The 19,669-nt window shown below is 45.0% G+C and overlaps 1 long non-coding RNA gene and 1 pseudogene across 1 annotated transcript; both read left to right on the top strand.

The window, feature by feature from the left end:
* The first annotated feature begins 6,114 nt into the window (after positions 1-6,114).
* LOC134464288 (uncharacterized protein K02A2.6-like) lies at positions 6,115-10,487 on the top strand (annotated as a pseudogene).
* A 4,229-nt stretch (positions 10,488-14,716) lies between these two features.
* Positions 14,717-19,154, top strand: LOC134464674 (uncharacterized). Its single transcript, XR_010038012.1, has 4 exons — positions 14,717-14,919; positions 17,359-17,474; positions 17,961-18,028; positions 18,994-19,154. It is a non-coding gene; the product is annotated as an uncharacterized LOC134464674 (long non-coding RNA).
* The last annotated feature ends 515 nt before the right edge of the window (positions 19,155-19,669 follow it).

A 19,669-nucleotide genomic window follows, 5' to 3' on the forward strand; every position in this document is an offset into this window, starting at 1 on the left:
CAAACATGTTTTTTGACCATATTGTCTTTTCTATGCACATTTTCCAACAGCAATCTATATGAACATGAAAACCTATTGGATTTATTCATTCCAGGTCATGCATATTTGTATTATAAAATGGGGATGTATTCGAAGGTGCCCAACACCTTATATCAGGTGTGCATAATTATTAGGCAAATTTGTTTTCGTCTAGGAAAATGGGCCACAAAACAGATCTAACAAACTCTAAAATGTCTATAAACAATTTTGAAGTGTTCTAGAGGGATGTGGCTGTCTTCAAATTAGCAAGATGTTGGTCACGTTCGCACAGAACTATCAGATGCACCGTTAGAAAGTCATCAGTCTCTTAAGAAATGTCACTGCCAAAGATTGAGAAGAATTTAACGTGAAACTACAAAAAAATCATTACCCTGCAGTCCTATCATATTCCAGAACAGAAACCAACACAGAGTGTCCAGAAGAACAGGGTATTGAGCGCTCAGAGACATGGCCAAGGTAAGAAGGGATGACACCAGACAACCATTCAACAAGTTAATTAAGTCAAGACTGGGTCAAAAATACCTGGGGACAGAGTTGTCAAAGGTATTATGGACTTGGGAAAGTGACTCTTGACAAACAGGGTGGATGGACCCATGGCTGAATCATTTAGAGGGAGAAAATCACATCATTTATGAAGACAATGGTATTTATGCAGTAATCTGCTGGTATTTGAGTGGAACTCAGGAATTGATCTGAGTGTGCACATCACTGATCTAGCCATAGGCTCATCAACCTGGTCCATTAACAGTCACTTTCACTAGTTCATAAAACCATTGAAAAAGCTGTCTAAAGACATTTCTTGACCCAGTCTTGACTTAAGTTTCTTGTTGAGTGGTCTTCAGGTTTCCACCTGTTTTACCTTGGCCATGTCTCTGAGTGCTGAAAACAATGTTCTTGTGGACACTCGATGTAGGTTTCAGTTCTGGAATATAACAGCACTGCAGGGTAATAGTTTTGTGGTAGTTTCATCTTCAATTCTTCTCAATCTGGCAGTTACTTTGTGGGCACATGTCATGTGACACTGATGGCTTGTAACGGTGCACTAGATGGATGTGACCAATATTTCAAGACAGCCACACCCTTCTAGAAGACTTCAAAATTGTTTATAGTCTTTACAGAGTTTGTTAGATCTCTTTTGTGGCTCATTTTCTGAGAGGAAAACAAAGTTGCCTAATAATTATGCACACTAATTTTGCCCTGATATAGGGTATTGGGCTCCTTCGATCACACCGTCTCTTATTATACCAATATGCATGACCTGGAATGCTTAAATCCAATAGGTGTTCATGTCCATAAAGGGTGGTGTCAGACAATATGCATAAAATGGACGATATTGTCAAAAAACTTGTTTGCCTAATAATTCTGCACACAGTATGGCCAGGTAGAGTTGTGTGCAGGGATCCCATAGCATGGTGTCCTGCTCTGCAGCGCTGACCAGACGCCAGACATCTTGATTGTAAACGACCACAATGAAGCCGGCCAGAGTCCAGTCTCATCTGGAGCTGGGGGGGGAATGTGCCCGGACTCAGGAAAAGAGGGGGGGCCCAGAATTGGGTACCCATTTTACTGTATGTATTGAGTAAAGGTGTACTTCAAGATGACATTGTCCTGGGCCCGGCCAAAGCTGTNAGTGGCCCTGCTGCCTCTCCAAATTCTGTATTAAACTATTTAGGTGAAATATCTGTTTAGTGGCTTCAGCTAATGCCCTTTAGGTGAGTATCTGTTTAGTGGCTTCTGCTAATGCCCCTTAGGTGTTTTTGGTAAAATAGCAAAAGGTAATAAAAGTAATAAAAACATCCATTTTTTCCGTGTGGAAGGGGAAGGGGAGTGTGTGCGTGTGCGTGTGCGTGTGCGTGTGCGTGTGCGTGTGTGTGTGTGTGTGTGTGTGTGTGTCTGTGTGTGTGTGTGTGTGTGTTTGCATGCGTGCATATGTGCATGTGTCTGTGTGTGTGTGTGTGTGTGGGGGGGGCGGTGGGGCGCTCTCCCGTGTACGAAGATATTCATCAGATCTGTGAAGTGCAAGAGGGGTGTGTGTCATGCGGCTAACAGGTTATAAAACCTAAACTCCTTTAAAGATAAATATGTGTGGTTGCCCAAGTGCCCCATGCCTGCACGCTTGCAGCGGTTTGGCCTCTGTGTCTGTGTGCCGCCCCCTCGGCAACAAATTGTGTTGACGTCTGCATGTGTGCATCCATGTCTGTGTGTGTGCACCTGCCTGTGTACACATGCATTTGTTATGCAGATAGATAGATAGATAGATAGATAGATAGATAGATAGATAGATAGATAGATAGATCGATAGATAGATAGATAGATAGATAGATAGATAGATAGATAGATAGATAGATAGATAGATAGATAGATAGATAGATAGATAGATAGATAGATAGATAGATAGATAGATAGATAGATAGAGAGGGGGGGGTTGGAGACATTAGAAATGACACAGCTGTTTGGCCTCTGTGTCTGTGTGCTTTCCCCTCTGCACAAAATTCTGTTGACGTCTGCATATGTGCATCCATGTCTGTCTGTGTGTACTTGCATGTGTGTGTATGTATGCATGCATACGTTGCCTGTGTGCCTGCGTATGTGTTTGCACATGTGTGTGCATGTGCCTGTGCCTGTGTGAGGGGGGGTACGAATAGGGACATTTTATCAAGATATTCATCAGAGCTGTGAAGTGCAAGAGGAGTCTGTGTCATGCGGTAAACAGGTTGTGGTTAAAGCTGTTTTTGCAGGCGTTCTGAAACCGCCTCAACTCCTTTCAAGATAAAGATCTGTGGTGACCCCACGTATCTTATAACTGTTTCCAAAGTGCCCCATGCATGCACACTTGCAACAATTTGCCCTCTGTGCCTATGTGTTGTCCCCTCGGCACCAAAGTTTGTTGACGTTTGCATTTGTGCGTCCATGTCTGTGCGTGCACCTGTGTGTGCGTGTATGTATAAATGTGTTGTGCATAAGAGAGAGAGACAGGGGAGGGTTTAGAGACATAAATGACCCCTTCACTCCTTTCACCTTACTAGGGACGCTGTGTGATGACATTCTGCCTGATGGATGTTCAAGGCCTTGTTGCTATGGACTGGTTGCTATGGCCTGGTTGCTATGACCGCACCCCCTGACCTGGGAGCCTGTCTCCTCCAACTGCTCTCTCTCTCTCTCTCTCTCTCTCTAATAATAATAACATATTAATAATAATAATAGCAACTTTTTTAAAACTCTTTTTAAAAGGTGTTTGTTAGTCTGTGCTCCTCCTCATTTGTGTTTGTTTTTTTAGGTGGTTTTGGTAAAATCATCTTTGAAGTGTAAGGTAATGAAAACATCCTGTTCTTCAGCAGAAGTGTGAAGGGGGAGGGGTGTGTGTGTGTTTGTGTGTGTGTGTGTGCGTGTGCGTGTGCGTGTGTGCTTGTGTGTGTGTCTGTGTCTGGGTGTCTGTGTGTGTCTGTGCATGTGCGTGCATGTCCATGTGTCCGTGTGTCTGTGTGTGAGTGTGTGAGAGAGCGGCGTATACAAATAGAGACATCGTATCAAGATAAGACACCCTGATATTCACCTAGTCAAGTGCAAAGAGACTGCTAAAAGAGAGTATGTGTCACGTGTCTCACAGGTTGAGGTTTAAGTTGTTTTGCAGAAGTCTCCTCAAGTCAAAATGTGTGGTCACATCAGATCTTATATGCTGCTTAAGTGTCCCATGCGTGCACACAGCAGTTGATGAGTTATTGCACAATATGACGCTTTGGCCTCCCTGCCTGTCTGGTAGCCCCTCAGCACCATTCCAGTGATGGTGCTACAGCTAAGTGATCCCCGAAAATGTTCATACCACGCGTGGGAGCCCAAAGTATGATACCACTGAGCTACGCTGATAGCTACCGCATCAGAATGAGGCTTCAGGAGGGAGGTTTATTAAAGTTTTACCAGTGAACTCTGCCAGTACTGGTGAACTCTGCCAGTTGGCATTCATTACACATGCAGGCATGCGTGCGTGTGTGCGTGCGTGCGGGCACGTGTGTGTGTGTGTGTGTGTGTGTGTGTGTGTGTGTGTGTGTGTGTGTGTGTGTGTGTGTGTGTGTGTGTGTGTGTGTGTGTGTGTGTGTGTGTGTGTGTGTGTGTGTGTGTGTGTGTGTGTGTGTACAGTATGTGTATGTGAGTGTGTGTGTTGGTTTTATTCCAGTTCCATCAGAGCTCCTTCATGACTCGTAATCAGAGGGTCCTCTACAACAATCCATCCCCCTATGTAGGGCCCCTGGTAGCCAGAATACAGGGCCCTTAGCTGGGGCTCTCATAATCACACAGCCCTGTGAAAGTATGGCCCCCTTAAAGTAGTATGCCCAAGAAATTGAGCGTCCTCTGACAAACTTGAAAGCTCTCATAATCACATCATAAGCAGCCCTGTGAAAGTATGGCCCCTTAAAGAAGTATACTCCACCCCCTCCAAACTAGGACCCCTGATAATCACTCAGAAGTCTTTCTAATCAGATGACCTTCAAAAGGTATGTGTTAGTCAGTGCTATGTCTTCTATCAGAATTGCTTGACCCCAATATACTGTACCCCACAACCCATGTCCATGTCTTCTTAATGATGACTCTCAGCTATCCCTCACTCTCAATCAATGTAAATTACTAATGGCAGGATTCATATTGTGTGACCATTGACATACTGTGTCACTTTTATGTCAGCAGAAAACTGACCTCTGTTCGTACTGTCAAAACGTCTCAATAAATTGACCCTCTAACAGCATTCTGACCCTTGTCACAGTTTAATGCTACAATAGACATTGAAAAGGTGACTTATCATAGTACTACACTACTATGACATAACACAGGGCCTGTAGTAATGCACTATGGCTTGATTATTCTAATCAGATGACCTTCAAAAAATGTGTTGACCATTTAAAAGCCTTGTCTTAACCAATTAAACCAGGGGTCCCCAAACTAAGGCCCGGGGGCCGGATGCGGCCCGCCAGGTCCCTTTGACTCTGCACCTCACCATTTGAACTGGCCCAAAAAAGCAATTCTCACAGTTAAAAAAATAATGAGAAAATATTTTAATTTTTTTATATTTTAAATATTTTATTTTGTTTCTCAACAGGCCTTCCTACAATTTAATTTTCACTAGTTTCTCATCTCACTGTAATAAAAACAGGCCTACCATTTCTATTGTATCACTCATAAACTGTCAATCACCATATTTTTCTAACCTTTCCTTGCTATTTTTACATGGTTATTAGAAATTAAAAGGAATATCTGTGGTATTTCAAATTGAACAACATGTAAAGTACTCACTTCTTTTGCAAATCACTTATAAAAATTAACTATTTTTTGCTAGAAATTATGGCTATAACAGACAGTGGCCTAGTATACAGCCCACATGATTGATCCCGGCCCCTGATCACAGTCAGGAACGATAATGTGGCCCCCAGAGAAAAAAGTTTGGGGACCCCTGAGTTAAAGTGTGCCCTCCTCCTAGTACTCCTATTAAAATAGTCAATGTGTTGGCCATCTAAAAGCATGTTTATATAGGCCCAACAGGACCCCTGTCATAGCCCCATAATGACCATCTAAAAGCATGTTTATATAGGCCCAACAGGACCCCTGTCATAGCCCCATAATGACCATCTAAAAGCATGTTTATATAGGCCCAACAGGACCCCTGTCATAGCCCCATAATGACCATCTAAGAGCATGTTTATATAGGCCCAACAGGATAGCCCCAGAATGACTGTTGTAATGATGTATAAGGGCAATATTCAGTTACTACCAATAGGTGGCGCTTGATGACCATGGAATGTTGGGAGGTGCAGTATTACCGGTGCAGTCTGTGTTGTATCTGAGAGTGGAAGACTACGTTCCCATGACAAGCTGTGTTAGTTATCTCCGAGGCCGCTAACGTGTATGTTTTATTATTGACCTTCTTATATAAAAGTACAAACTCGGCATCAGTGTTTTCGTGGTTTATTTATTACAAGTTACCACATATTTTTGGCGACGAGGTGAAACTGGAGTTTGTTTTCCCGTTTGTTTTGTTGTTAGCGTTATCTAGTCAAGTGTCAGCTAGTTTAGGCGGCAAGACTGGCTATGAGTGAAACCGGTGGAGACCAACGACAAGAACCAGCTATCGCAGAGGAACGAGGGGTTGTCGAGAGGAACAGAGCGCCCGTTGCTGTTGAAAGAGGACAGGGAGAAGGACAACGACCTGTGCAGATCATGGCAACGTTCGGGACAGTAGGTGAATATGTGGAGGGAGACGAGGATTGGACTGAGTATGAGGAAAGGTTGGGACACTTTTTCAATGCTAATGGAATTACTGAAGAGGCTAGGAAGCGCTCGATTCTCCTGAGTGTGTGTGGGGCGAGGACGTACAAGCTGATACGGAACTTGGCTACACCACGGAAACCAGGTGAAATTCCATATGCAGACTTAGTCAAACTTGTTAGCGACCACCACAATCCGAAACCGTCTATAATTGTCCAGCGTTTCAAGTTCCACAGTCACTTCAGAAAGTCGGGTCAGTCAGTGGCTAACTTCGTAGCAGAGCTTCGACAGCTGTCTCAACACTGTGAATTCGGAGCGGTGCTAGATGATATGTTACGTGACCGGCTTGTATGCGGCATAAATGATGATGCAATTCAGCGCCGTTTGCTGAGTGAGACAACACCAAAATTGGATTTCAAAAAGGCGCTAGAGATTTCTCAGGGAATGGAAACGGCTGCTAGCAATGCCAAAGACATTCAGAAAGGGCAAGCTGGAGCACAACCTGTGGCAGTGCATCATGTAAAGAAAGACAGTTCGCGATCTGGCAAGCCAGTTGAATGCTTTCGGTGTGGAGGGGCACACTATGCAAACGAATGCAAATTCAAGGATGCTGTCTGCCATGGGTGCAAGAAAAAAGGACACTTAGAAAAGAAGTGCAGGGGGTTAAAAACAAAAACACTGAAAAATGGAAAGGAAAGCAAAATCAGGCCCACACACACCATGTTGAGGAAACAAGCGAGGAGGCTATGTGTTCTTTTGACATGTTTGCAATGGACACTGATGAGGAACCGCCTATGCCATACTATGCCACAGTCACTGTACACGGAAAGGATGTCAAGTTTGAGATCGATTCAGGAGCGACGGCGTCTGTCATCAGTGAGGAGACCTACAGGAGGACATGGAGGTCCAACCCACCGTCCCTGACTCCATCCAAGCTCCAACTGAGGACGTACACCGGTCAGCCCATACCCCACCTGGGAGTGCTACAGGTGAGCATAGCAGTGGGAGATCAGGAGGCTGAGGGAAGACTAGTGGTGGCCAAAGGTAGTGGGCCCAGTCTTTTGGGCCGGGACTGGCTCAGAAAAATAAAATTGAACTGGCATGAGGTGAAGTACACGGGCACAACAGAGGACGTGCTGCAGCGATACAGTGAGGTGTTCAGAGATGAGCTGGGCACACTCAAGGGAATGACAGTCAAACTGCACATTGACCCCAATGCCAAACCACGTTTCTACAAGCCCAGAGTGGTACCCTACGCCATGAAACAGAAAGTGGAGGAGGAGCTAGAGCGCTTACAGGCGCTGGGCGTCATTGAGCCAGTGCAGTTCTCCAAGTGGGCAGCTCCCATTGTTCCTGTTATGAAGCCTGATAAAACAGTCAGGATATGCGGGGACTATAAACTTACCGTGAACCAGGTCTCAAAGCTGGAGGAGTATCCGCTGCCAAGGGTGGATGACCTGTTTGCAACTCTGGCTGGGGGCAAGTCATTCACAAAACTGGACATGAGCCACGCCTATCAGCAGCTGCTGCTGGACGATGAGTCCAAGGAGTTCGTCACAATAAACACACACAAGGGATTGTTCAAATTCAACCGCTTGGTGTTTGGAGTGGCGTCCAGCCCCGCCATTTTCCAAAGGACAATGGACAGTCTGTTGCAGGGCATCCCACACGTAGCATGCTACCTGGATGATTTGCTCATTACGGGTGCTACAGAGGCAGAGCATCTTGGCAACTTGGAGCAGGTGCTACAGAGACTCTCAGATGCAGGGCTGAGACTAAAAAGGGACAAATGTGTGTTCATGTCACCAAGTGTCACTTACCTAGGACACAAGATCACAGCGGAGGGTATCTCCCCAGTGGAGGACAAAGTGCGCGCTGTCAAGGAAGCCCCAAGTCCCAAGAACGTCACCGAACTCAGATCTTTTCTTGGGATGGTAAATTACTATGGGAAATTCCTGCAGGACCTCTCAAAGGTCTTGGCGCCGCTGTACAAACTACTGCACAATGACACAAAGTGGCAGTGGTGTGAGGAGCAAGAAAAAGCGTTCATGGAGGTGAAAGAACGACTCCAGTCAGCGAAATTGCTTGTGCACTTTGATCCAGACAAAGAGGTGACCCTCGCATGTGATGCCTCACCGTATGGGGTAGGGGCAGTGCTGTCCCATGTGATGGAAGATGGATCAGAGAAGCCTATTGGCTTTGCTTCACGCACTTTGACGGCTGCGGAAAAGGGGTACTCGCAGCTAGACAAGGAGGGCCTGGCAGTTGTGTTTGCTGTTAAGCGCTTCCATCAGTACCTTTACGGCCGTCCTTTCAAAATCCACACAGACCATAAGCCACTCATGAGTCTGTTTGGTGAGACACACTGCATTCCACCACTGGCCTCCGCCCGAATCCAACGTTGGGCACTAACATTGTCAGCTTACCAATACACCATTGTGTTCAGAGCAGGAAAGGACAATGCAAATGCCGACGCATTCAGTCGCCTGCCATTGCCGGATACACCTGTCACCACTTATGTGCCTCCAGAGACTGTCTTTTCATTAGAGAAGTTGTCGGAAACACCAGTGACAGCATCCCAGGTCAAGCAATGGACTGAGCGAGACCCTGTCATGTCTAAGGTAAAGACTTACCTGTTACAAGGCTGGCCAGCGGTTATTGAGGATGAGGAGTTAAGGCCTTATGTGAAAAGAAAGACTGAGCTGAGTTTACAAGATGGGTGCATCTTCTGGGGGTCGAGGGTCGTCGTGCCTGCCCCAGGCCACTCACAGATCGTGGAAGAATTGCATGAGACACATCCAGGGGTGTCTAGGATGAAAAGTCTAGCAAGATCCTACATCTGGTGGCCAAGCATGGACTTAGACCTGGAAAACAGGGTAAAAGGGTGCAAACAGTGTGGGGTCAATCAGAAAAGTCCGCCACCAGCTCCCTTGCATCCATGGGAGTGGCCAGACCGTCCCTGGTCTAGATTACATCTGGACTTTGCAGGGCCCTTCATGGGTCAGATGTTCATGGTCATGGTCGACGCCCACTCTAAGTGGATAGAGTGCCACATCATGGGCAACATAACAGCTCCCTCAACCATTGAGAAACTCCGACAAGTGTTTGCAGTTCATGGTTTACCTGACTCCCTGGTCAGTGACAATGGCCCAACCTTCACAAGCGAGCTGTTCAGTGACTTCATGCAGCAGAATGGAATCCGTCACATTCGCACGGCTCCTTTTCACCCAGCATCGAATGGACTGGCTGAACGTGCTGTACAGACCGTGAAGGAGGGGTTGAAGCGCATGACAGGTGATTCACTGAGTTCTAGACTCTCACGTTTCCTGTTCAAGTATCGCCTCACTCCACAGACCACCACTGCACGTACACCAGCAGAGATGTTGATGGGCCGTAGGCCTAAGTCAAGGCTAGATCTGCTTCGCCCTGACCTAAAAGCAAAGGTGGAGAGAAAACAAGAAAAGCAGAAGGAGAGACACGATCTTCATGCGAGAGACAGACTGCTGAAACCAGGTGACAATGTCTATGTCAAGAATTTCGGCAGTTACTTCAAGCAGCAATGGCTTCCGGGGGTTATCCTGTCACAGAAAGGTCCCGTCTCCTACGTCATCAAGCTGACAGATGGACGAGAGTTCCGCAGGCATCAGGACCATGTGCGGCTGCGTCACGACACCGACCCAGAGACTGTCAGCACTGCAGAGTTGCCACTGGTGACTCCTGGAGGAGCGTCTCCGGCAGAGGAATCGCCACCGGAGGTGTCTGTGCCACCGGCAGAGACTGGACAGTCAAGCACCGGCACACCGACACCACCGACCCCTGTGGTGACCGCAGCACAGGAGTCTCCCAAAGCTCCAACGCCTGTGGTGACTGCTGTTCCACAGGAGACAGTGCGCAGATCACAGCGTGCTCGAAGGGCTCCTGATAGACTGGACTTTTGATAAGTATCACTGCTTTTCTTAATGCATACTATGTTTTCTTTTCAGGTGTATGCTAAAAATAATTTGTTGACTGTGTTAAGGTCAGTATGGGTTTATGGAAGTACTCAACTCCAGATTGATTTTCAGTTGTTACATTTAATAGTTAAGGGAGGAATTTCTGAACTTAATTGGGGAGGAATGTTGTAATGATGTATAAGGGCAATATTCAGTTACTACCAATAGGTGGCGCTTGATGACCATGGAATGTTGGGAGGTGCAGTATTACCCAGTGCAGTCTGTGTTGTATCGCAGAGTGGAAGACTACGTTCCCATGACAAGCTGTGTTAGTTATCTCCGAGGCCGCTAACGTGTTTTATTATTGACCTTCTTATATAAAAGTACAAACTCATCATCAGTGTTTTCGTGGTTTATTTATTACAAGTTACCACAATGACCATCTAAGAGCATGTTTATATAGGCCCAACAGGACCCCTGTCATAGCCCCATAATGACCATCTAAGAGCATGTTTATATAGGCCCAACAGGACCCCTGTCATAGCCCCATAATGACCATCTAAGAGCATGTTTATATAGGCCCAACAGGACCCCTGTCATAGCCCCATAATGACCACCTAAGAGCATGTTTATATAGGCCCAACAGGACCCCTGTCGTAGCCCCATAATGCACACCGCTCCACCAGTGGAACGCTGTAATAGACATTGAGAGGGTGACTATCATAGTGCTGCACTACTGTGACATACAGTAACACTGGGCCTTTAGTAATGCACTATGACTTGGTCATTGAGAGGGTGACTATCATAGTGCTGCACTACTGTGACATAACACTGGGCCTTTAGTAATGCACTATGACTTGGCCATTGCCATTCTGGTAACATCACATTTACAACGCTGTGTTTTAACAGGTTAACACATTAAAGTATGCCGTCCTCCTAACTAGGACTCCTGATAGTCAGAAATCTTTCTAGTCAGGTGACCTTCAAAAAGCATGCCACCCCGCCCAGAGGGCAGAGGTCAGGGCAGAGGTCAGGGCAGAGGTCAGGGCAGAGGTCAGGGCAGAGGTCAGGGTCTCCCTGGTAGAGAGTTTTTTCAAATCAAATGACTCTCCTAAAGCATGTCCTCGTCCTCCCTACCTAGGACCCCAGGGCCTCCCCTCTGGACAACAGAGGACCAGCAATATCCACTGGTTTCCATGTGGGCTACTGCCTGAAAACCCACTCCTCTTCCCCAAATTACCCTTGGTAGCCTAATGTCAATTGACAATACATGTTCCTCTATTTTCATCAGATGCCATACAATAATACTTAGCACTCATGCAGTCATGGGATCCTAGAGGGTGGAGGCCCTCTGACATCACAAGTGGAGTCAGCGTCACAAACTGTTTTGGGCTACGGGGGCTCCCCGGGGCCCCTGGACAACGACCCCAGTAGGCCTGTACACAACCCATTCATGCAGGGAGAGGAGGACATGGAGAGAGGGAGGGAGAGAGAGAGAGAGAGAGAGAGAGAGAGAGAGAGAGAGAGAGAGAGAGAGAGAGAGAGAGACAGAGAGAAAGAGAGACTTTGCTCTGTGCATGCTGGGAGAGGAGGACAGCAGTGCCAATGTGTGCGTGCGAGCTGGACTCTATCCGTGCTGGAAGAGAAAGGGAGAGAAAGAGTTAGTTGGGGGGAGCAAGTTTGCAACCATGCAGAGAGAGAGAGAGAGAGAGTATGCTCTTGGAATCCCCCCCCCAAAGAAAGGACTACCCATGCTGTGAGAATACCCCCCAAAGAAGGGACTACCCAAGCTCTTGGAATACCCCCCAAGAAGAGACTAACCATGCTCGGATAATATCCCGCCCAAATCCCCCCCCGCCCCCAAAGAAGAGGCTACCCAAGCTCTTGGAATACCCCCCCTCCCCAAAGTACACATAAAATGTTCACATAATAATAACAATAATACTTTTGTTTTTATATGGCGCCTTTCAAAATACTACAGTGTGCTTCACATGGTATCATTGTAGATGTAGGGGTATGTACTGTAGGTGTGTGCACTGGTTGAAACTAGCAGCCAAAGGCCTCCAAGAGGAGATGAGTTTTGAGGTGTTGTTTAAACATGGCCAGTGAAGGGGGCATGTTGAATGGCTTTGGGTAGTGTAGCCTCTTACTTCAGATGAGGTCGCCAGCGGGCATTTTCACTATTTGCTGAAAATACTCAACTACATCATATCAACATTGCTATGACAGTACAGAGAGGGTGCTTTCCAATATGCGGACTCCCCTCCTCCACTTGTGCCTGTGATCTCGCCCCGCCTCTGTGGAGAAAATAATTAAGTTTCATCGCTGTCAGCCTAGGCACAACAATTTTTGGGGGACTGTTTTTCCATTCACCATCCCGATTGCAAATGAGAAATCAGTGACGTCATCATGAGGTCACAAGCAGGCAAGTGAGCAAGGGAGGATGGGAGTCTGCATATTGGAATCCACCCAGAGCCTTAACAGATTAACAGATTAAGACATAGCCATTACAATTTTGTTGACAGTAAGGTTATAACATAGACTCTGCGCTAAAGGGTTAATACAATACAGTAATGTGTACATAATATATAATGAGTAAATACTGACATTCACTACAGACATGATTTGTTTGTTTGGTAGTTTAATACAATACAGTACAGCATAATACAGTTTGGTAGTTTAATACATACTAACATTCACTACAGACATGATTTGTTTGTTGGGTAGTTTAATACAATACAGTACAGCATAATACAGTAGTTTGGTAGTTTAATACATGAATACTAACATTCACTACAGACAGGACTTGTTTGTTGTGTACAGTGACTCTAGTATGTGATACTGCGTCTGTCGCTCGGCCTGGTGCGCCGTCTGACTTTTTTTTCTGCATGCCAAGCGATGTAGGTCAGAGGAGTCTGTTTTTCATCTTAAAAACCACAGATACGCTCACACGCAGATGTGATGTATTTATAGAAGGTGTGAAAAGAGGAGGAGACACTGATGTGGATGCTTCTCACGCACGCTTAAAAGACGAACTCCTCTTTAGTCCGCACACACATTAGTGTGCTGTTCTGAACTGCTCATCACACACACACACACAGAAAAAAAGGATAGAGGAGGAGAGGAGGGAGAGGGGGGAAATGAGGATGAAAGAGAAGAAGATGGCATCCATCCTCTGGACTCTTCTGCTACTGATGACCTGCCCAAGTCAGCACTACGGCTACTGTGAGTTACACACACGCACGCACGCACCCACACATGCACGCACCCACACCCACACCCACACACACACACACACACACACACACACACACACACACACACACACACACACACACACACACATTGTGTATATATGAAGTAACTTGTGTGTGTTTGTGTGACAGCATTGTATATGTTGTATAGGCCTATGTGTGTTCTACAGGAGGGTTTGTGTAGTGTGTGTGTGTGTGGGGGGGTGCTCAGTGCTGATGCAAGGTTTTAACCAAGTGGTGCACATGGAGTGGTTGACTGTATTTGCATGATTACACTATTGTATGTGTGTGTTCTAAACAGGCGGAAAGAGTACAGAATAGTTATAATTTAGTGAAAGTAATTTAGTCTTTACTCTGCTTAAAGTAGGCCTACTACTTAAAAATCTACGCGAGAAAAGATACAAAAGTAAATGTAATATTTATTGGTGGGCATTTCATTGTTTCGCTATCAGACTCATCTTAGCCAGTACTCAGTATTTTAGTCTTTACTCTGCTTAAAGTAGGCCTACTACTTAAAAATCTACACAAGTGTTTCGCTATCAGACTCATCTTAGCCAGTACTCAGTTCCGGTGCAAATGTTTGTCAAGACATGTGAAGACACATGCCCTGTTTAATGTTTGTGTTTGTGTTTGTGTTTGTGTTTGTGTGTGTGTGTGTGTGTGTGTGTGTGTGTGTGTGTGTGTGTGTGTGTGTGTGTGCGTGCGTGCATGTGTGTGTGTGTGTGTGGTATGTGGCGTGCATGCATGTTCTAGAGGGCCTGGGGGAGTGGTTTGAGTGGGTGCTGTGGTAGGCTAGAGATTGTGTGTGTGTGTGTGTGTGTGTGTGTGTGTGTGTGTGTGTGTGTGTGTGTGTGTGTGTGTGTGTGTGTGCGCACACACACGCACACACACAGAAACGTATAGGAACAGGGCATTGTATGGGTTATAATTTAAAGGTCAAAATTCACGACTTTTAAAGTACACACGTCTTTACAAGTTCCTAATGTAACTTATTATCATTATTAATAAGGCATAATGGAGAAGGTGATATATCCTGCAGATTTTATACAGTTTAAGTTTTTCCAGTGACCTGCCGAAAACAAAAATTCAAATTTTCCTCGCATTCTTTTTTTAATAACCAAGACAGTGACGTACGCACAGGGAGCACTACTCGTTGCTGGGCTACAATGATCAGCGAGTCGGAAAAGTGCTGGGCTATAGACAGCGATTCAGAAAATAAATCAGCTTTGAGTTTATTCAGATACACCAACGAGTCAGACTTGCATGTCATTTTGGTGGCATCTGAAACAGATTACAAATGTAATTTTAGAGCTAGACCATCTTTAAATGTCGTAGGACAGGTACGAAGCCGAAGCCACCTGTCGATGATGCTGCAGCCGCGGCTGCCTCAGATGTGGAGGACGACATGTCGATGGACTCATACAGAATATTTTGGAGAACTGGTGAGTGTTGTTGAGTTCAATATTGATGTTAGGTTGAGTGAATCAGGGTCCGTGTATCATCCGATCATTCAATTATTCCATTCAATCTGGCAAACGGAAAACGAAATAACGACTCCATATTTTGTTTTCCCGTTTTTCCATATGGGCAAAAAATGGGGAGTTATGTTGATTTCCCTTTCCCCAACTCAAAACAGAACAAGTAATAAACGAGAAAACCAAAACGAAATAACAACTCTAATTTACGATTATTGGTCCCATTTCCCGCGGTGCTTTTCTATTGCTCGCATAAGTAAGACACAATAGTGCACAAGTTGCTACCAAACGCGCTGCTTTACGCATTTCCCCGAGGCCTATAATCAGCCTTCTGATGTTCCTACTTCACAGAACATCTTTCTGTTCTACTGGTAGCCCCTTATGTCGGTGCCTGTGGGTGGTAAAGATAGCCTAACTCCTTTACGCACTGTAGGCTACTGTGTCCGGTCCAGTATGTCTACCCCATAGGTTAATAATTGTGAGTGACTATCTAATGGGCTAAGGCTCCTTCCACTAGATCATTTTATTATTACAGGTGGAATTAAGTTTTGACAATTGGTGCGTGAATCGGAAGAAACTTTTCTTCAACTGTTGTGGTACCGTCTACTGATAGCCTATTCCTGGGAACTGCCAGCGAGGTCTCCTCCACAGTTTAGGCGTATCTGGTTGCTATTTCTGCATGCCACATCAGCATTAGGCTACTACTTAAGCTAGGCTACTGTAGGCGAACATTTGTGAAAGGTGTTAGACGTCTCCATCCGACCGACCTCTAGGCTACCTATCTGTTAGAACACCATGGGACACCTCCCTGGTTTTGGATGCGTTACGCATGGCCCCATTTAAACGTGGACCTGAAGTGTCTTTCCATTAAGATGATAGGCTACTGTCCCTCGCTCTGACCACTAACCTACCCTCCCAAGCGAGTCGGGTGAGTTAGGCCTACATGTTACATGTGCTGTCTGTCAACCCAGACTGTGCGCAATTTGCCCCAAATGGCACCATGGTCAACTTGCATCTTGCGTTTGTGCCCGAGGTCACACACGGACTGACGTGCCGTGAGAGACAGAGTGCAGCCTGTAATACACGCCATTATCTAAACTCTCTTCCTCGATTTGCGCTTGTGGAATGGCCCTTCGCAGACACTTCCCTGGAGAAAACAGTTTCCACCCTGCCAGCCAAGGCAGAACAATATTGGTGGACATTTCTTCATTCAACATCCCAATTGAAATGACGCCTTGTGACATCACGAGGCTCTAGCGCCTCCACGAGACCATGGGAAGGAAAAATTACTGTTAACATTTCATTTTGGTTTCCCTGTTTATGATTTGTTCTGTTTTAGGTTGAAAAACGAAAACAAACATCAATCCCCAAAGTTTTGCTCATACTAAAAAACAGGAAAACAAAGTATTGCATCATTTTTTTTGTTTTTCCATTTGCCAGATTGAATGGAATAATTGCATGATCGGATGATACACGGACCAATCAGCAACTTTGGTGGTTTCAGTGGTTGTCGTGGCTGTTTTAGAATAAACGATAGACTTAGCCAAAGCCTCAGGTATGGCTCTCAGCAGACTAGGCATTACTTTATATCTGAATACCGGGATGCTAAACCCATGCTGACCTGGCCGTCATCCCTTTTGGTTTTCCTAGAAAAAAATATGCGGCGTTGTTTCAATCGTAAGTGTGTAGCCTACATCTGTCTGTATTTAGAACCTGTAAATATAGAAAATGTGGAGTTAATAGTCCGTTTTGGTGCTTGTTTCCAAATCGTGACAACGGTGTTAGCTGCTAATTGCAACATGACGACGGTGTTTGGTTAGCATATTGCAATGTTGCAATAGCAGCTACCCAAACACCCACAGACCTAGACTAACTGCAAACACCTTTGTCACAAGTTGTGATTTGGAAACTGTAACAAGCACCAAAACGGATTAATGTAACAAGTCATGTTTCAATAGCAGCTGACCAAACACCGTTGTCCAAGTTGTGATTTGGCAACTGTAACAAGCACCAAAACAGATTACCGTAATAACTCCACATTTATTACAGGTATGTGACGTGACTCAGCTGCTAGTAAAAGTTGGTCCGTAATGTAACCTGGTTCTCGTGGGCAGGTTACCAGTGATACCTGTAACCTATGTACTATTTTAACCACAATACTTGTGCGGCTTGAAGTCGGTGTTTAGGTTGTAGCTGCTGCAAAGAGAAACATCATGTTATGCATAGTTTTGGCTCCTGTCCCACGATGTGCAAAATACCGTTCTCTGTCTTATAAAGCTGCTGGCTAAACCATGTCGTTCGTGTTCTCTTTCAGTGGATGTTGCAATAGGCCTACGGAGTTGTGCTTGGGAACTTTTGTGGGGATATTGATGAGCAGCGCAACATTTTGTCTTTATTATATTGCAGCCAGCCAGCTACAATCGCGAGCCTGACCTACTCCTGCCTGTTCAAGCTCAGAGTCAGACCATCACATGGACCAGTGATTTCCAGCACGGAGTCAGCCCGAGATGAGTTTTCTCTCAGTATGTATTAGTAGTCATACCACTAGTGTTGTAATAACATGTGTAACAGTACTTCTACTACTTTATACAACTCTTGTTGGCAAAGTTGTAGGTTTGGCTTTCCAAATGGTGGGGACATTATTGTGGTAAAATGGTCCGGGTCAGCTATTTTTTTCCATTACAATGTGGGGAAAATGGTAGGGATAATCTAGGTTCATCTCAAAAGTGTCCCCACCATCCACACCTAAAATTACACCCATGTCTGATTGCAAATAGTTATAGGGTTGTCCATAAATGTCTTATATGCTTCCTTCCGACAGGAACATCTGTGACTTAATCTCGCCATTACAACAACATACCATGCTCAATTTGGCATCCTCCATTTTATTTACTTGTATTCAAATATGACTTAAGTGAAAGTACTGTTATGGATGTAAGTACAAAAGTAGTAGTCTGATATCACATCGTTGAAACTAATAGTACTTCTGCTTGTTATGTTGTCTGTAGGTTCAGCTGCAGTCCAGTTCTGTTTGACAAGAGGTGGTTAACCCAGTACCCAAGTTTCTGAACCTCAGGTAAGTCTCTGCAGTCACTGTTAGGGTGCTTTCAAATATGCAGACTCCCGTCCTCCACTTGTGCTTGTGACCTGGCGTTTTGCTGATGCCCTGCCTCCGTGGAGAAAACAAAGTTTACCCGCTGTCAGCCTAGCCACAACAACTTTTGGTGGACTGTTCTTATTTCACCACCCCGACTCCAAATTAGAAAATTACATTAGAATTGTGCTTTTGCAAGATATTGAATTATTTTCTGTCGTCAGTGACATCATCACGAGGTCACAAGCAGACCAGTGAGAAAGATAGGACAGGAGTCCGCATATTGTAATCCACCCTCAGTTGTTTGTGATATGTACTAGACATGACTGATGTATTTTTTAGGAAACATGGTGACAAATGTTTCTGCAATGTCGTTCATTCACCATACTCACAGAACCACATCAGATCCGGAAAATATGCAAAACCACATTCTGATTCATCCATCAAAACACATGGCCTATACCCCACTCATTTACCAGACCAGGATGCTGTTGGCCGCAGTCAACTACAGTATAACAAACATAATCGACTTGAGACAGCTCTCAGTGCTTAAGACATGGCTAAACTCAACTTCAGTACTGACTGTGGTTAGTCTTGCCAAAGATTCCAAAGGCAAACTGCTTCAGGCTCTGACAAAGACAGTAGTCGCAACCCGTCAGCCCGTTTCATTGAAGTTTTTTTTTTTTTTTACTTTACCAGCAGTTTGCCTTTGGAATCTTTGGGAAGACTAACCAGTTGAGTTAAGCCATATCTTAAAGTGACTTTTTCCTTAAGCTGAAGTGCACCTGCTTGCCAGAAAAAAGTGAAGCAGCACTCCTTGATGACAAGCACTCCCAAGGGAAGAGGTTTTTTTTTTTAAATATCGAAGCACAGTACTTTACTGTGCTTAACCATACTACAAAACCAAGTCAGACCAAATTTCTAAAACATATGCATATATTCCACAGATCCAGAAGGCAATATCCCCAGAGGCTGATGGGAACTGGACTTTCCAGCAGAAGTGTGATCAGACCAAATGACCAGAGACGACAGAGCCCTGGTCCCACCATCCACAGAAGAGCTCGACAGTTGACATGTCCCAAGGGGATCTGACCACTTACTAACCACAATGATGAAAGCCCTTTTCACAGCTCTAAATAAATACTGAGAAATGGATGTTAAAATGAACAAAAGAATTCATATTTAAAAAATTACATACATAACTTCAAACTGGTGGCATTTGACAAAGTATACTGAATTGTATTTTGTTTTTTAAACTGAATTGCACTGTATTTGAAATAAAATAAAATACACTTTTAAAAAGTGCATACATTCCTTTTATTACAATTTGCCAAAATACTTAACTACACTGTATTTTTCTGAGGTACACTTTTAAAGAAAGAGAAAAGAGCTTGTAAACAAAGTGCAAACATGGTACAGGCTCCAGCCATGCAAGGTGATCAAATGGCAACCCCGGCTGATGATGGAGGACTCCATGCAGAACAGACTTGCAAGGAGGGTCTCACAGGGATCCAGGGAGGATTTCCTACCACACAAAATATATGAAGAGTTCAGATGCAAAACCCCCTAACTCCATTTCTGAAGACCTGCACTTCTATGTTTTTAGGGAACCCCGTTGTTGGT

Source organism: Engraulis encrasicolus, chromosome 15, assembly GCF_034702125.1.
Source record: "Engraulis encrasicolus isolate BLACKSEA-1 chromosome 15, IST_EnEncr_1.0, whole genome shotgun sequence".
Lineage (NCBI taxonomy): Eukaryota > Metazoa > Chordata > Actinopteri > Clupeiformes > Engraulidae > Engraulis > Engraulis encrasicolus.